The following is a 21,224-nucleotide window of genomic DNA, read 5'->3' as shown; positions in this document are numbered from 1 at the left end:
TTAAAAATTTTCAATTAAATGAACTCAAAATCATGTTTATACATATTTATGAACGATAAAACTAGGTTTTAACACCGAAATTATTGTAACCTCGGAAAGGACATAAATTGAGAAACAAACCAAAATGTTAAAATTCATTTAAAATGGAATAGAGGACGATAAAAAGGAAAATAAAAGCCAAGTGTGGGAAAATTTACCAAGTTATCTTAAACATATGTCACATATATCTGTAACAAATAACTAAAAATACTTTTGCTTTGGACTAAACTAAACTGTTTTACCCGATGAAAGAAAAGAAAAGATGGATCAACACGATGAATCAATTCCATCATTAAAAGGAAGTAAAGTCTTCCGAAAAAGACACGCGCTTCTTGATTTAGGTCATGAAGTTGTCATCCAGACCAGCTGTAGGTTGACGAAAAATCTAGAAAAGTCATCACTAAAATCAGCAGGAAATCCACGGACCTCAGCATTAAACAGGGTCGCCAAGTGGTCAGATTTATCCTAACCATGAGAAGGATTTATCTTGTAAAATGGGGGGGCACCATGCAAATTAGCTGGATAAGACTAATGAATCAGATCCCCAGAAAGGATAATCTCCTTAAAGATTAAAAATCAGCTTTTAAGACTGATATTACTCAATCCTTGAGATTGACCTTAAAGATTGAGAATTACAAACTCATGGAATTCAATGATATCTAAACTCGAGCTTGAACGAGAAAATATTTTGATCATAATTACAAACCGATTTGTTTTCTGAAAACCCTATTTTCAATGCGTTCATTACCATTGAACGTAAAATCCTAGGAATTCACCTGGAATTCATTAGGTCACCTGAACTAAATCGGGTGTCAACCGTAAGAACGGTGGTTGCATAGCATGGTCAAAGACAGGACCTTGTGCCAGATTGAAAAAATCATAAGGGTGAGCTTTACTATTGCTCCTACCAAGGATAGTAATTGCGTCCGACACGTTATAGACCATAATTAAAAGCATGTCAGGGGACATTGCCTTAACAGTTGCTTGTTCAACGCTTTCCTTTACAACCGGACGGTAGTTTACCGAAAGGTAATATACAGGACAAGTAAACTGGACGTGTTGCTTTCCAAATACAAGGTTAGCAAGTGGGTGACACAAAACCATAAGTTTTGAGCTAAAATTTTCAAATCTGAAACCCACCAAACCCACAAAAATATTTTGCAACACCGGTGAAGGGTTATTCCGGAAAACTTATCTAGGGTAAAAGCTAGATTGAATTTTCAAAAGATCAAATATTTTCATAAAGATCCAATTTCCTTAAGGATCTACATTTTCATAGTCATGTGGGACTGTAAACCGCCTTTCAAATGTGCACTTTGCTTTGAAAACCGAAAGTAAATCGGCTATTTGATTGCAAGTGTCGTTGACCTAAACCCGAGGCAACTGTGGATGACACACCCACCTTTAACCATGGTTCTATCGTTACTATCATTGTTTATACCGCCGTATAGAAAATCACTGATGTACAAAGTGTGAAGAATAAAGAAGTGATTCTAGTATTTCAAGACGATATTGCTTGAGGACAAGCAACGCTCAAGTGTGGGAATATTTGATAATGCTAAAAATGAACATATAATTCATAGCATTATTCCTCAAGAAAGACAAGCTTTTAGTTGCAATTGTTCTATTTACAAGTGATATTCGTTTAAATAATAAAAGGTGAAGACAAAAGACAGATTCGACGAATTGAAGACGCAAACGACCAAAAAGCTCAAAAGTACAAAAGACAATCAAAAAGGTTCCAATTATTGATAAGAAACATCTCGAAATTACAAGAGTACAAGATTCAAAACGCAAAGTACAAGATAATAAATTGTACGCAAGGACGTTCGAAAATCCGGAACCGGGACATGAGTCAACTCTCAACGCTCGACGCAACGGACTAAAAATTACAAATCAACTATGCACATAAATATAATATAATATTTAAATAATTCTTATAATTATTTAATATATTATATATATTTATAAATCCGTCGGCAAGAAAGACTCCAAAGTATCTGAGCTGTAATTTCAAACTCCGCGACTCGAGGAGTTTGAAGGAAAAATTGGCCGCGAGTCGCGGAGCCCCAATTTCAGAAACTCCCTATAAAGCTCGCGCATTCTGATCGTAATCATCATCTTTTTCTTCTCCTCTCATAATACTACGTAAAATATATATATATATATATTTATAATTTATATTTTAATTTTAATTATAATTCTAATAATAAGGGTATGTTAGCGAATGTTGTAAGGGTGTAAGTCGAAATTCTATCCGTGTAACGCTGCGCTATTTTTAATCATTGTAAGTTATGTTCAACCTTTTTACATTAATGTCTCGTAGCTAAGTTATTATTATGCTTATTTAATCCGAAGTAATCATGATGTTGGGCTAATTACTAAAATTGGGTAATTGGGCTTTGTACCATAATTGGGGTTTGGACAAAAGAACGACACTTGTGGAAATTAGACTATGGGCTATTAATGGGTTTTATATTAACTAAACAATACCTCGTTAATTTAATATACAAACTTATAATTTGACGTATTTATATATAACCACATACGCTTGACTGGGTACGGTGGGCGGGATATCTATAAATACCAATAATTATTCATTTTACCGGATACGGAACTGGATTAATAGTTAATAAACTTGTTGAAACAGGGGTGAATTACATTCAAGGGTAATTGGTGTAATTGTTAACAAAGTAGTAAAATCTTGGTTTACACGCAGTCGATAACCTGGTGTATTCATTAAACAAAGTATTAAAACCTTGTTACAATTCGAATCCCCAATTAGTTGGAATATTTGACTTCGGGAATAAGAATAATTTGACGAAGGCTTTCGCTCTTTATATTTATGACTGATGGACTATTATGGACAAATCCGTATGGACATATTAAATAATCCAGGACAAAGGACAATTAACCCATGGGCATAAAACTAAAATCAACACGTCAGACATCATGATTACGGAAGTTTAAATAAGCATAATTCTTTTATTTCATATTTAATTTCCTTTATTTTTCATTTAATTGCACTTCTAATTATCGCATTTTTATTGTTATTGTATTTAATTGCACTTTTAATTATCGTACTTTTTAATTATCGCAAGTTTATTTTATCGCACTTTATTTATTCGCAATTTCATTATCATTATTTACTTTATGCTTTAATTTAAAGTTTTGTATTTATTTGGTTTTAACTGCGACTAATGTTTTAAAATCGACAAACCGGTCATTAAACGGTAAAAACCCCCCTTTATAATAATAATATTACTTATATATATATTTGTATTTTTATAAAAGTAAACTAATATAGCGTTAAGCTTTGTTTAAAAAGATTCCCTGTGGAACGAACCGGACTTACTAAAAACTACACTACTGTACGATTAGGTACACTGCCTATAAGTGTTGTAGCAAGGTTTAAGTATATCCATTCTATAAATAAATAAATATCTTGTGTAAAATTGTATCGTATTTAATAGTATTTCCTGCTAAAATTTAATAACTATTTTATACCACTCCGCTACCACATCATCCACCGATATACAAATCCGTTCACCACAGAATAACCATATTCATCCAATTTCATATTTGGATTTTGATTTATTAGAATCCAACAAGTGGCATAATGAAGAAAACGTTTGACAAAATAAAATTTGTTAGAAACAAACAAATTAACTATGAGAAATTTTGTTAAGAATCCACGCTAACTGTTCCTAGCTAACTGTTAATTCCGTATTACATTTTATTTTATCGCAATTTATTTATCGCAATTTAATTCTCGCAATTTACATTCTCGCAATTTTATTTATCGTCATTTAATTTCTGTTATTTATTTTACGCACTTTAAATATCGGGACATGTATACAAGGTTTTGATATATCATATCGACGCATCTATATATATTATTTGGAATAACCATAGACACTCTATATGCAGTAATGATAGAGTTAGCTATACAGGGTTGAGGTTGATTCTATAATAATATATATACTTTGAGTTGTGATCGAGTATGAGACATGTACATGGGTCACGATATGTATTAATTAATTCGGATATTATATATTAAGCTATATATGAATTATTGGACTGTTAATTGTGGACTATCAACTGTGGACTGCCGACATTGGACAATTAAAATGAATTAAAATATTGATTATAACATATGAAACTAAACAATTCTTCAAGTTTGCCACTTGATTTCATCTTAAACCTCATTGGTATCTTGACGATTATAATCCGTGTTCAAACATTTCATAATTCTTGAAAACACCTCAATCGAGAGAATGAACCAACCGTACTTCAACTACGGAAGAAAAGAATGGTGCATATAGTTATACACCTGAAAACACTCGGAACCTGAGTAAACGTCTAACACTTATCTGTGCTAACTCCTTTGGCATTGTTATTACCTAAAAACAACTTTACAATTCCTTTTCAAGGTAGCAAATTTCGTCACAGCTTCATCAAGCCAATTTCGACTTTTCATTCTAAACAACCTTATTATAATCTTGATATATATGCGTACTCTTTTATTGTTACCGGAGAACCTTTTATATTCCATCATATTACCAGCAGACGTACCAGCAACCTCGTTACTCCTTGGTTTAAATCTCTCTGACAAATCACTATATTTATCTATTGAAGTCTCATCATGTACACATCCGCATCTTGTAACGAGAACTGACATACCAATTACCAGGAATCAGCAATCAGTACTTTGAAAACTCACAACATATCTACATCAACAGTTATATGTATAACCTTTATCTCTTAGAATTATGATCTTCCATTCTGAAATTCTGAAAAAGCTGAATACAGCAGCAAAAACTGTACACGACCTTAACCGTTGAAAGTTTGATGATAAAGAATGGAGTATTGGAAATACTCAATAGAAAATTTAGTACTGAAAAGCGAATTATGCGAAATTATGAAGGAAACCGTGGACAAATCACAAAGAATAAGTTTGACTTCAAAGAATCCAAATGATTCAATGCCTGCTGAAGTCTTTAGCGAATACCTTGCTCCTTACTCTAAACCCTTGCGAACAATATTTTTCATCATCCTCTGATCTTAGATATTCAAAGATATTATCGTATCTTTCATTTTAATTATCCTCGATATTTCTGAATATATTTTCATAACTAATCTTACCTGGAATCATATATCTCTTTGAGCTATCAGTGTTACATCATATGAGAAACTATTAGTTTCTATATTCTGTAAACTTTCGAGTTTAAAAATACGAATGTTTTGAAGTAGTGTTGGGAATTGATGCATGAGTTAGTATAATATAATGACACTTGATCAACGTGATTATATTACAGTAAGTCATGCTGAGTTTCTAATGATACATGATGATGGTTCAAGTAGATCATACCATCATCATGTGTCATGTTACATAACCTTCTCATTCTACTTAACTCCTGAACATATCAAGAAAATGCATTCTTGATGGTTCTATCTTAGGTGATATTGATAAATTTAAAAATTAAATCGTGCTATCACGTTCCTTCCTGCCTAGAACATTATAATCATTCGAAACTCTATATCTACAAATTCTGGACTATTATTCGCTTGGTGTAGAATCGGGACGAGAAAACAAAAGCATGAAGCTCCGAAAGAAAAAGGGGGTATAAATCGCAGCAAATAAAAGAGAGCATTAACTGTGAATGATGATAATTATAGAAGACGGAAGCAGGGACTCTAAAATATAAGAGAAAATATAAAACCCAATAACAACATGGAGGTTACAAACCATGGATATTAATACGAATAGCAATATAAAGACACGGTATAATTAAGAATAGTATCACCCCAAAGTAATAGTAGAAGTAGACAGATTCTTCTAATGAAAGATTGAAAAGAAGGATGACAGAAATGATAATTAAGAAAATATCAAGGAGTAGAACTGGATGAAGCATTTTCCCAATCTTTTAGAAGTAAGAATTAAGAATGAAAGTATAGGAATGAAGAAAATAAGGGAACAGAAGAAGTTCATTTATAGTGAAGATACCAGACAAAGCAATCGATACAGATCATCGCATTTAATTATAGAGATCTTAATTTCCTTACTCGCCGAAGAATCAAATCTTTTAGATTTTGAAGATTTCCTTTAAATCCCTTGAATTCCGGAATTCAACCAAGACTAGTCAAAAGTTATGATGAAAATCGTCATTTTCATTTCACTATTTAGTGATAGCTTCACTCGTACGCTTCACATAATCGCGTCGTTTTATCTATATTATTCAATAATGATAAAACTCTATTTATCAACTCATATTCGTCAGGAAAACATTCTAATTGTTAGTCATGACGACCTCACTCAAATTTCGGGACGAAATTTCTTTAACGGGTAGGTACTGTGACGACCCGGGAATTTTCGACTAAATTTAAACTTAATCTTTATATGATTTCGATACGATAAGCAAAGTTTGTAAGATTGAGTCTCGAAAAGTTTGAACTGTTTCATATATTCAATTTACCCTTCGACTGCTCTCGACGATTCACAAACAATTCATTGTAAATAGATATGTGTGTATGTATATATAAATAATAATTCGAAATATAATTTGAAGTATTAGATATTGTTGTTATTAAAAATTAATAAAATAAATATAGTTAATTTAAAAATATGGGATTTTTCCAAATATTTTTATCCGGCACTGAATTTCAATAGAGCACAAAATCTAGTTGGCTAAGTAAAAGTTAATCTATTAGTGACTAGTGGCTAACTAATAATATGTTTTGTTTCTTATTTCACTATGATATTAGTATATAATATTATATCTATATATTGATTAATAGATAGTGCTATATATTGATTAATAGATAGTGCATATGTTTTTAATTTAATTTGTCTGTCAACTATCCAAAGACTTTTCCTTTTACTCAATTGTTCTTCCTCTTAAATACTATCAAACGAACTCATTGTGAAATTAAAATTTGGAATCTCTTCTTACTCAAACCTCTTCGATTCTTTTTCATAAATCCATACATACATAAATAAAATAAAATTTATAGATAATCCCATGATAATTTTCTTCTTGTAATTTCTTCAATTTTGACAATAATAAGTGAGTTGAGATGAGATTATGATTACTACTGTGTTATTATTAAATAATCATAATAAAACAAATACAAATAATAATGATAATAATATGGCTCAAAACAATAACAATAATACAACTTAGGATGCTAAACCACCCACTCCTATCAAATTTTTCTTTGCCTTTTGAGTCACCAAATAGAAAAAGAGATTCACGAGATTTTTACTTGTCTTAAAGTGTAAAAAGAATCCTATATCCTTATCATCAAACTTAATAACATACATAAGACATATAAGAGGTATATCATAAGCATACACCTTACCCACACATTCTTTTCACCTTTGAGATCATCTCCGACCACCTTCACCACCACCTTTATCCAATACCACCACCATCGATTACCATTCTTTCACTATCAATAGAACCGCCACCATTAACATCATCTCTATCCCTCTCTAACTCTTTCTCTTTTCTAAACGGTTTCCTCGGACACATAATCATCAAATAACATCAATTATATCACAGTATTGCTGCTGCATATATATTTCTGTTTTGGAACCACCATAGCACCCTAATCACCTCTACCACCTTTGAGAACCACCATCACTTGTACACATTGCTGCAGCTGTTGTGCACGTCTGTTGCATCTGTCCGCTGTTGTTGTTCGAAAACAGCAGCCCAAAACTGAAGTTTGGCTGCTATATATATATAATTTTTTTTTGTTGCTGTCCACCTAAATCAAACACCAACAAGATTAGTTAGTTGCTGCTACGTTTTTTTTTCTTTTCTTCTGTCCCTGGTTTCGATTACTCACACTACCCATCGAAACCCAACCCAAATACTATCAATTTGTCAATCAACACAACTACTGCTCGCTCCCTTATGTTCTGGTATAGTTCAACAACCACAAAACCACCACCTAATAACATCACTATCGTGATTAGCTGCTGCATCTAATAGTCCTAAATGTTTCTGTTTTGATCAGACCCAAGAACCCTCAGCACCTTCGGTTCCTCTCTGTATCGATCACCAAACCATCAAAAACCATCACAGCAACCGAACACCACAACCATCGGATTATCTACTGCTGTTTATTCCTATATTATTTCAATCAGACCCAAACAATTGCAAATAGGTCAAACAATTTTATCAATTTTTTTTTCGATTATCATCATCAAAATACCAAGAACATTATTAATTACTGTCATTATTCTACCAAATGACTACACAGAAATTATAGAGGAATTAAAGACATTAAAAGAATGATAATTGAACCAAGTACCTACGTCACCAATCAATGAATCGATTGATTACTTAAATCGATTGATTGACTGATTAAAGGATCGATTGATGATGACGAGGATGATGATGAATTGAAGACTTACCGGATAGTTTTGATTTTTTGCTTAGTTGATTGTTGATTAACGAATCAAAGAACTTGTGAAATTCGATTTTTGTTTTGCCTGAGTGTTGTCCTGCTACTTCGATCTGTATGAGCCAGCAATCAAATGCAGTTCCACTTTTTTTTTATATAGGTATATTATTATCAATTATTAATTTATTTATTTATTTATTTATTTATTTATTTATTATTATTATTATTATTATTATTATTATTATTATTATTATTATTATTATTATTATTATTAAATATTAGGGTTAGGAAAATTGTATAATATAAACATGATCATGGATATATTTTATGAAGACTTAAATTAAGAAAATGAAGATTTAATAAGAACACATGAATACTAATATGAAGATAATTATGTATAAAGAGATGTTTACGAATATTATTAAGATTATTATTATTATTATTATTATTATTATTATTATTATTATTATTATTATTATTATTATTATTATTATTATTATTATTATTATTATTATAAATATAAAGATTATAAACAAGACTATTAATATGAAAATGATTAAAATTACAATTAAGATACAAGTTAAAAGAATTATTAAAAGTATTATTATCAATAATACCATTACTATTATTAATAAGTTTATCATTAATAAGTATTGTTATTACTAAGAATTATTATCATTATTATCACTTTTACAAAAATTATCATTTTTATTATTATTATTAGAATTATTATTATTATTATCAATTCTATTAAAAGTATCATTACAACTATAATTATCAAAGTTATCATTTTTTTCTTTCTATTAAAACTATAATTTTTATTAAAACTTAATAGTTTTAGTAAAGTAATTATCTTTATTAAAATTATCATTTTTAAAATTAACATTTATATTATTATTATTATTATTACTATTTTTTACTATCATTATTACTATTATTCCTATTAGTATTATTACAAATATATATATTCTTTTTTTCTCTACTATATTCTATCAATAAAATGTTATTAATTAAACTCTATATTTTTGTTATAAAAAAACCTTAATGTAAAGTTCTAATTTTTATAAATAAATTATTTAAATACCTTAATAAGAAATTATTTTTAATATTAATAAATGAATTAATGAAACCTAAAACAATTATATCACTAATAATAATATATAAATTTGTTCGATTACCATTATATGTGTTAATAAATATACAAATGTTATAGGTTCGTGAATCCGAGGCCAACCCTGCATTGTTCAATATAGTCATATGTATTTTTACTACAAAATACATTAGGTGAGTTTCATTATTCCCTTTTTATATACATTTTTAGGCTGAGAATGCATGCAAATGCTTTATTAACTATTTTACAATATTTATATGCATGAGTTTCATTTGCTCCCTTTTTAAATGCTTTTGCAATATATATTTTTGGGACTGAGAATACATGCGCTACTTTTATAACTGTTTTACAAAATAGACACAAGTAATTGAAATTACGTTCTATGGTTGAATGATCGAAACTGAATATGCCCCCTTTATAGTCTAGTAATCTAAGAATTAGGGAACAGAAACCCTAATTGACGCGAACTCTAAAGATAGATCTATCGGGCCCAACAAGCCCCATCCAAAGTACCGGATGCTTTAGTACTTCGAAATTTATATCATGTCCGAAGGAGGATCCCGGAATGATGGGGATATTCTTATATGCATATTGTGAATGTCGGTTACCAGGTGATCAATCCATATGAATGATATTTTTGTCTCTATGCATGGGACGTATGTTTATGAGAAATGGAAAATATGAAATCTTGTGGTCTATTAAAATTATGAAATGATTATTTATGATAAACTAATGAACTCACCATCTTTTGGTTGACACTTGAAAGCATGTTTATTCTTAGGTATGAAAGAAACCTTCCGCTGTGCATTTGCTCATTTTAAAGACATTATTTGGAGTCGATCATCGCAATGGAACCAGATGTTGGTGACTTCGTCCAGATGGATTAGGACGGGGTATGACATTTTGGTTGACACTTTAAAGCATGTTTATTCTCAGGATTGAAAGAAATCTTCCGCTGTGCATTTGCTCAATTTAAAGATATTACTTAGAGTCATTCATGGCATATTTCAAAAGACGTTGCATTCAATTCGTTGAGTTCAGTAAAGATTATGATTAAGTAAATGACAGATTAGATCATTTATAGTTGGATATTATGAAATGGTTTGCATGCCTGTCAACTTTCGAAGTAATGAAAGTTTGTCTTTTAAAACGAATGCAATGTTTGTAAAATGTATCATATAGAGGTCAAATACCTCGTAATGTAATCATATATTATTGTATTCGTTCTTATGGATTAGGACGGGTCTTTACAGAACAACCCTATGTCATATTTTCCCTTGCTAACCTATGGGAAGAAAGAATAGATTTAGGCCTAGCACATATGAATGAAATAATTAGTACCCTCTTGAGACTCGCTTTGTCGATCAAGTTACACGACAAACGTAACCAACTTTTTAAGTGATATCACATAGTTTGTTTCAAATAATGCTCATTCAACCTACATCGAAGACTAAGTTGAAGGAATAAAGACACAAGTCGGCGGTTGGTAAGTGACCTTACAAAACAATAGTGGAATGCATAAGTGTATCACACACGCAGTTCGTGAATGCACTTTGTCAATGCCTTGGGACCCAAGATTCTATTTGTTTATTCAAATACTGTGTCCACCCATTTTAGGGTGTTCCTGAATTATCTTCAGAACAAAAGGAGGGCCACGTGATTTCTACCTTTCTTATTGGCTGAAGTAGAAACACACATTGGACCAGCAGACAATATACTTTTTCCTAGTTCTTAGAGACTTTATAAATAGACAACTCCACAAATGTTTTAGATAGTCGTGTGGATTAAAATCAACATTATGTAAAATCTTGTATATGTTATCACTCTGTCTGAGCTATCAAGACGTAATATGTATCTTATCAATCCCACTCTAAGATAATCGTGATTCTTTAAGATTATATCAATAAAAAAATAAGTTGAAAATTAATTTGACTCGTGTTGATTAACTTGCTTATTATTCTTAACTGTTTAAAGCTTGTTTAATTAGCAAAAGAAATTATATGCACCTCCCTCTACAATAATTCCTATTATTAATTGAGACCAACAATTATCATTTCAGAAAATCAAAATTAAAACAGGAAAAAAATAAAAACATTATCATCGTTATTACTGAATCTCACGCTCATATTCATCAAAAATCTAAAATCATTAAAAACAAAATCCATTCACAGATTCGTATTCCTTATCACCCCATGAACTCAGATGTATAATCAAATTCTCAAGAACATGACTAAACTTTCTAGATCTGAGATCTAATTTCGTCACTTTTTAAACTAAAATCATGATTTTTTCAATCCGAATGTGGTTAGCAAAAAGTAAAATTGCAGAGTTGTCAGGAATCATATGGCGATACTATTTGTAAATTTTTATATCCTAACTCCTAGATTTGATCATTAATTTATGAGTCAAAGCTTTGGGTTTCAAAAGTCAAGCAATGTTCATAGATCAATTTCGGGAGCTGTAGACTGTTTCAGGTTATGATATTGATCTACAAAGATTAGGAATATGTTATGAAACTACTTTCATGAAGGAATCAAGAGCTAAAACGATCACATCAGATATTCAAGTTTTTGTGTTCATGAACAGATCTGGTGCTACGGTGTTATCGGATCTGCTACAGTGCAACCTAATCAGCTACGAGGCAACCGGATCCGATACATTGTTACTGGATATGACTTTATTTTAAAATAAGATCTGGTGGTGATTACAAGGCTCAATGGCATTTATCATTAAAGATTCAGTGCACTAAACGATTTTAAACAACGAATCTCAAGAATCGGGAATAGTGTCACCGATTCTACGGATTTCGGTGATGATGACGTCATTTGCGGTCCAATGATAAATCTGTTCCGTTCTTACCGAATGTCAATATTACTGGATTCGGTGATGGTTTTACTGACTCTTCCAGATCTGAAGAAATAAACCAAGGCGCTACACTGATATATCTATTCGGGTACAGTGAAATCAAATGTCACTGTTACCGAATCCTCTCAGAGATTCCATATTCGGTGAATTACGGATTTTTTTGGGATTTCCGACAACATCAACCAACTAGAAAATGATATCTTTAGTCCACAAATTCATCGTTTTGTGGGAGAAATATTATATGGTTGATGCTCGAGAAAGAGTATTACTTGTTTGAAGTTGAAGGCAAGGAAAATGAATCGAATATCCGTCTTCACCGAGGTATATCGAAACTAGTCAAAAGCCAAACCTACGAGTAGATTCCTAAAGTCGTGCATAGTCTAAGCAGCTGAGAGACTTGCTAACTGAATTAGGAGCCCAAAGTACTTTGAGGAGGGAGTTTCACAAGGTCTTCTGAACTTTCTAATCAAGTTGATGTGCTAAAATGCAACCTAAATATTTTTGAACTAAACTAATCACATTAACACATAAACCAGACAACTATTCCTGATTAATGCAGTAAAGATATAGCAAGCACAAGGTTCGTTTCACATGGAGCAGTTGAATTTAAGAATCTAAAACTAATAATTATTTTAAACAAAACAAAACACAATATGTATATATATATATATATATATATATATATATATATATATATATATATATATATATACGCAGGGGTATTTTGACATTTTACCATTAATTTCAAGTTTCATTTTTTTATTTAAATGAAATATACATGGTTCTATGTGTTCTCTCCAAATAAAAGTTCTCCCCAGATCCTTTAACTATAGGGAAAATTGTTTCAAAATGCATTGAAGTTTAACCAAATTCCTATTGTATGCATCAAACTTTCAAAACTCCTATTGTATGCATTCAACTTTTAAATGTGTACTATTGTATGCAATCCATAACTTATACATAGTTACTAAAGTTAATTTTTTAACGCAGTTGGTCCTTCAACATAACGATTGTTAGTTATCATCTAACCTTTTTATAAATTTAGTCATCGTCATCATTTTCATCATTTTCTTTCAAAATCATAACCTTTTTTAGAATCAAAACAACATATCTTCATCTTTATCATCATCATCATCATCATCATCATCATCATCATCATCATCATCATCAATAAGGACCCTAATTAAAAAAAAAACCCTAATTTAGACCCACACTTTCTATTACGGATCTTTATTACAATTTCAAGAAAAACCCATAAAAAATTATATCTTCATCTTCAACCTTCATTCATCAGCATCTTTAACCTTCGTTCATCAGCATCTTTAACCTAAAAATTAGGTGTTTTCGTATTCGAGGTAGTTACTGCAAGTCAAGCTCGGACTCATATTCCTGACTGAAAACCGAACCTTCAACTTCAATTAGACTTCATTTTCATCAACAAATCGAGATTAGATCTAGTGTTCATCACTCAGTCAACAAAAGTCAACAAATCAATCAGAACGAATTTGTGGATTTCAGGGATTAAAATTGATTGTCGAGAATTCAGAACCTAAGCTTCAACATCATAAGTATTTTACATAAACTACACCTTCCTTCTCTTCTCTTCTCCGTTCTCTTTATGAAACCTAGTAAACATAAAAGTAATAAGGCCCTCAAAAGTTAAAATCAAACCCAATACAAATATAAACATTATCTCCTACATCCTCATGGTGCTCTTGAAGATTTAAATTTCCAGAGATTCATACTTCGTATCAATTTCCCACAATTCATCATCAACAGTTTTGATTTCACACAATTTAGGTCCCTCGCAAAATTGTCTCAAAATTGCAGCGTGGATCTTTGAATTCACGAACTTTAATTGATGTTTGGATGGTTGGGGTTACCATTTTGCACTCGTTGTTTGCACATATCTAAAGATGCGTTTGCACATCAAGAACAAATAAAGATACAATTTTTTGTGGAATTTAATGAAATTGCGATAAAGATCTCAAAAGAAAGTGTGGGTCTAATTTAGGGTTTTTTTTTTAATTAGGGTTCTTAGTGAAGATGTGTTGTTTTGTTTCTAAAGAAGGTTATGATTCTGAAAGAAAGAAGATGATGAAGATGACTGAATTTATAAAAAGGTGGGATGATAACTAATAGTCGTTATGTTGAGGGTCCAATTGCATCAAAAAGTTAACTTTAGTAACCTGTTACCTAATGTATAAGTCATGGCTTGCATACAATATAGTACATATATAAGTTGAATGCATACAATATGAGTTTTGAAAGTTGAATGCATATAGAAATTTAGTACAAGTTCAATGCATTTTCAAATAATTTCCTTTCACTATATATACATATATATTAATAATAAATAATTTAACATATTATTAGTTGTATTCGGTTTTGAATTTGATTTCGGTTAAATCAAATTTGGAAAAGTATAACCGAAAATAGAATTCAAATTAGAAAACGAATCGAAAACTATATTAGAATACGGTTTGGTATCCTTGTGTTGTTAGTCCAGTGGTAATGACTCATACCTCTTTGTTAGAGGTTGGGAGTTCGATTCCCTGGGGTGGCAACAATGCACACAATGATATTTCCTTGATCTTAAGTTAATTGCAACAAGTGGTTGTCATTCTTGTGGTAATGACTCATACCTCTTTATACCCTTTTGTACCTCATTATGCAAGGCAATACTCAATAATATTATCCCGTTAACATCAATAATATCAAATGTTTGGTTGTCATTCTTGTGTTAATAGCAACAAGTTGTTCCGCACTTAAACGAAACTGCCAACGAAAATAGTGCGACAATCTTAAATAACCCTTTAGAATCCCGTTTGTCTTAATCCTAAATCACAAAATACACAAAGTCTTACTATTTTGTTTTCAAGATAAAATACACGACATTCAAAGGGAGAATCAAACCATGTTATAAATAACCAACATACTCAATAGTGAAACCAAATTCCTTGTTTAAAATGAGCAAATTTATCAATAATATCAAATGGGTGATCATCATTCTTGTATCAATAGCAACAATTTCTTGTGCCACCAACGAGCCACCGTCTACCGTCGGGTCAGTCCCATAGAAAATAGGGATGAAGATGACCCTCCCGTTGGGAATAGGGTTGTCTTGCATCTTAATTCTCTTCTTAATAGTTTGTTTTATTTACTTCTACTTCTGCCATTTGGTCGAACATCAGCTCTCACTGGCTGCCAATGTTCGACACAATGATGAATTGGCTACTGTGAAGATAGCGGTACCCGGTGGGCTTAATCCTATTCTGATTGCTACATTCAATATAATTTAGCTACTTGGCGGTGAAAGAGATTACAAATGTCTAAAATACTATGTGCGGTGTGTTTAAATGATTTTAGTGATCGTAAAATGTTAAGATTGTTACCCGTATAAAATCACGTGTTTCACCGTCATTGCATAGATGAGTGGTTGGGTTTACACGTCACTTGCTCTGTTTGTCGAGCGAATCTTGTTTCAAAACCCCATGAAACCAACCATGTCACCGAGTCAAATTTTGGCTCGAGTGAGCCAACAGAATGTCATGTTAAACATGACATTCTATCTGCAATAAAAATGTCTCCGTCTTATTCAGTGGGACATTCTAATAATACGAATGATTTCCTTGATTATTTTGTGAAGTTTACAGCCGTATATGTATACAAAGGATTACAACTGATTTCCTATAATTCTGGACATCCTATCTAATCTATAATTGACTTGGTATCTTTTCTATACTTAGCTCAATTACAATAATAATAACATGTTTGCTATAAATATACGTATGATAATATCGGCTAATACAACCCCTCAGTTTGAGCGGGAGAGAGAGCAAACGTTCAAACTGCTTCGAAACTCTTCAAATAAGACACGAGGAAGTCCCTTGGTAAATATGTCAGCGATCTGAAATCTGGTTGGAATATGAATAACCCGAACTTGAACACGAACAACTTTTTCACGAACAAAGTGTATATCCATCTCTATGTGTTTGGTACGTTTGTCAAACCCCGTCCTTATCCCCCTGGACGGAATCATCAATCTGGTCTCATTGCGATGATCGACTCCAAATAATATCTTTAATTTGAGCAAATGCACAGCGGAAGACTCTATACGTACCTGAGAATAAACATGCTTTAAAACGTCAACATAAAGTTGGTGAGATATATAGGTTTGATGCTAGCAGCGTTATAACTATGGACCACAAGATTTCATGTTATACATAATACACTCCTCGTGTATGAAAAAGTCGTTGAGCACTTGGTAACCATACTTAACATTTAAATCACAGCAGCATATTCTTAAATAAACCCTACACCGTACCAAGTGTAGTAACGAAACGAAGTACTGTGCAACCATTTAAAACTGGTCGTCCAGCCCGGTTGGGGTTGTCAGGCCCGATAGATCTATCAACAGGATTCGCGTTTACGCTCCTCACGTAAATATTAGCTACCAAGTATAAAGAGATATGCCATGGTACAACTCAACGTAGAATTTATATTTTAGATCACTTGTGTCCATAACGTAAATCATTTATAAAAACAGTGCATGTATTCTCAGCCCAAAATATTTAGAGTTTAAAAGGGACTATATACTCACCATACTGTATTTTGTAGTAAAAATACATATAACACCATTGGTAAATTATAAGGTTGGCCTTCGATTCACGAACCTATATCATTAATATATATATTAACACATATAGTGGTAATTGAACAAATTTATATATTATTGTGATTTAATTGTTATGTTAATTAGGTGTTTCATTAATAACCTAATTGGTTATATTCAGTAATATTTGTTATAAAGTATTAATAAAATTATGTTATATGTAGTAAATATAGTCTTATATATCTATTAGTTATTTGACAAAATAATATTGATACTAGTATTAATAATAATAATACTAATAATAATATAAAATTAGTGATATTAATGTCAAAATAATAATAATGATGGTAAAAAAATAATGATTTTAATGAAAATGATAATTTTTCTAATAATGATAATAATAATAAAAATGATACTTCCTATAAGAACGATAGTTTTTTTTTTATTACAAATGATACTAATAATAATAATAGTTTTATTAATATTTTTTTATAATAATCCTTAATAATGAAAATAATTAGACTTTAATAATGATAATGATAATGGAAAGGAGAATAAAAATGTATACCCTTTTAAATTGGTTTTCTAAAAAGAAAAACTCCATATGAGACTCGAACCCAAGACCTCTCGCTTAAACACAATTACTCATAACCACTGAACCAATGTTCTATTTTGGTAATAATTGCGTGATCAATTGTTTAATAAACACCAAACCATAAACATTTTCCTGATTCTCTTATCATCAACATTATCGCCTCTAACCTTCATCATTATTTAATCAAATTTTCAGCCCAATAGCAAAACAAATCTCGGCCCAAAGATAAACCCATTAAATCGGTACCCTAATTCAACTTATAGAAATCCACAGCCCGTCGGTTTATGATTAAGAGAATAATAAAAAAAAAAAGTCGGTATCTCAAATAGGGAACAACACAACCAGTACGTGGCTACAACCTGTCAATTATATATATATTTTTTTTATTTGAATCGATGATAGTGGATTGTGGGGTTTTTGGGTCTGTCTTCAACAAAAGCAGGAATAATAAAACGCAGGCATCCTCTACTTCTATTCTTTATCTCCATGACTATCATCGTCTCACTCATCATCAGGTATCATCGCTTCTTAACAATAATTAAATGAGTTTCGATGGTTGGTTGTATTTGGGTCTTCGAACAAGAACAGGTGAAGGGTATCGGTTGTAGGTTTGTTTGATTTCGGGGTTTGTTTGCAGGAGAAATAGATACTAACAATAGCTAAATGTGTGGGTTGAGTTTCGGTTCACAACAGATTAGAAACAAAGAAACGAAGTGGTAGTAGCTGTAAAGAGAAAGAGAAACAATTGGGTCTTCGTTGGATTTTGGTGATTTGGATGACAGCTTGAATAAAACATGCAGCATATGTTCTCAATTGATGCAAGTAGGATCTAAAAGTGTGTGACTTCGAAACAGAAACAGAAAAATATTGTAGTTGGTCATGGTGGCTGTAAACAGGAAAAAGAAAAAAAATAAAATAAAAATAGCAATGGTTGTCGTGGTGTTGATTGTCGAAACAGAAGAACATATAGTAGCTGGTGACTGTTCGGTGTCTTGGTGGTGGTGAGGTTAGTGGTGGTTGAAGAGAGGTGAACAAAGATGATGAAAGTGGTGACTCGTGGTGGTTTATGGTGGAAAGAGGGTGACGATGGTTAAAGTCTCGGTGGTGGTGATGGTGGCGGTGTGTTTATAGGGTGACGGAGGTGTGTGCAACCTTCTAACCTATATGGTATAAAAGGAGTGCTTTTTAAATATATTAATGCTAGTATGAATAAAGAAAGCATAGAAAATAGAAAGATAACGAGTTCTGGTTCGTTGTACAGTAGCATAATGGGTAGTGATGAGGATGTTCGGTTGATGTTTAAACTTGGTGATATTAAGGTGATTACCACTGAATCATGAAATTTGTGTTGGAGAGGGGATGATTTTTGAATAAAGATGAGAGAGTGAGAGAGAGAAATGAGTTATATGATATTTAAGCTAGTAAATGACGATGATTCATTTCGTTGGTTAAATAGAAAAGACCAAACCAGGGTCCATCGAATAGAAAGAAAATATAATGAGGTGCTTCTTGTTTTTGACTAGACAGAATGATATAGATTTTTATACCCCAATCAATTATGCACTAAATATACATATAAACATCCCACATGCAAAAAGTGAAAAGAAAAGAATTAAAAAAAAATTTGTTAACGTGGAAACAAGAAATTAAAAGATCCCGTGATATGTTGTCTAGTTGTATGCGTCATGTACACTCAAAATTATCAAAATCTAATGTGATAATAATATAACTTAATAGCATTAATCTGTATAAAATAGTAAGTAGAGAATAATGTTTGGTGACAAGGTGCCAACTTAAATGACAAAAGAAAGCGAGTGGGTTTGGTTGTTATCCATCTTATCTCCATGTGTAAATATATTATCCATTTAATAATACTTTATATATAGAGATATATTTTAAATAATAATTATTATAATATCTTATTTTTATTTTTTTATTATATTTTAATAACAACATCATATAATACTTCAAATTATATTTCGAATTATTATTTATATATACATACACATATATATTTACAATTAATTGTTCGTGAATCGTCGAGCCTAGTCAAAAGGGTATTTGATTTCAGAACTTTCGAGACTCAATATTACAGATTTTTGCTTATCGTGTCGGAAACATATAAAGAATAAGGTTTAAATTTGGTTGGAAATTTCCGGGTCGTTACAGTACCCACCCGTTAAAGAAATTTCGTCCCCGAAATTTGATAGAGGTTGTCATAAATAACAATAGGAATGTTTTCATGACGAATATGAGGTAATAATAGAGTTTTATCATTATTGGAAGATATGGATAAAACGATTCGATCATGTGAGGCGCACGAGTGAAGTTATCACAAAAGAATGAAATGAGTGAATATGGAATTGTTTTAACCGATGATGTGATTAGGATTGATTTCCAGAATTTAAGGGATTTAAAGAAAATCTTATGTAATAAGATTTGGTTCTTCGACGATTTAGGAAACAGTATCTCCTTTGATTTAATGCGGTAATCTGTTTCGATTTCTTTGTCGGATATTTCACTATAAATTCACCTCCTTCCCTTCCTTACTTCCCACATCTTCTACCCCCAATTCATACCTTAGGGTATTCTTTAAAATGCTCCATCCCATTCTGATCCTTGATATACTCTTAATTTTCACATCTGTCATCCTTCTCTTCCATCTACCACCAGAAGAATCTATTTACTTTTACTATACTCTTGTGTTTATAGTGTTTCTAGTTCTTCCGTGTCTCTATATTGCTATCTGCATCAATATACACGGTTTGTAAATTCTGGGTGGTTGTTGGGTTTTATATCTTCCCTTATACTTCGATGTCCTTGCTTTTGTTTTCTATAATCATTGTCATCCACAGTTAATGCTTTCTCCTATTTGCTGCTATTTATACTCCATTTTCTATTTTGGGGCTTTGTCCTTCGTTTCTTCTTCCCGTCCTCAAGTCAAGCGATTAATGATCTGAAATTCGTAGGTATGAAATTTGAAATGAACATAGCTAATGCTATTAGAAAGAAATGGTAATGGCACGATTTTGATTTATCCAATTACCCGAATATCCTGGAAAGATCGAACTATCAAGACGATATGTTCCTAATACGTTTGGAGATTAGATAGAATGTAAGAGTCGTGTAACATGGCACATGATGACGGTACTGTGAATCATCACATTCCATTAGGAACTTAACATGAGTTACTGTAATATAATGAAGTTGATCAAGTTTCATTATATTATACTAATTCATGCATCAGTTCCCAACACTACTTCAAAACATTCATATTTTAAACTCGGAGGTTTCAGAATTTAGAAACTAACACAGTTTCTTTTATATTGTAACGCAAATGTTACGAAGAGATAAATGATCTCAGATATGAATAGTTGTGAAAATATTTCCAGAAATATGGAGAAAAGGTATGAAGATATCTTATAATATCTAAGATAAGATGATGATGAAGAATATCATCCGGGCAAGGTTTAGAATAAAGAGTAGGGTTCTTACTAATGATTTCAGCAGGCACTGAATCATTTGGATTCTTTGAAAGCAGATTCAGTTCTTGTATTTGTTCTTTGTTTCCTTCACGGTTAGCT

The sequence above is a fragment of the Rutidosis leptorrhynchoides genome, chromosome 3 (assembly GCF_046630445.1).
Source record: "Rutidosis leptorrhynchoides isolate AG116_Rl617_1_P2 chromosome 3, CSIRO_AGI_Rlap_v1, whole genome shotgun sequence".
NCBI lineage: Eukaryota > Viridiplantae > Streptophyta > Magnoliopsida > Asterales > Asteraceae > Rutidosis > Rutidosis leptorrhynchoides.
Note: the sequence above shows the minus strand (reverse complement) of the source record.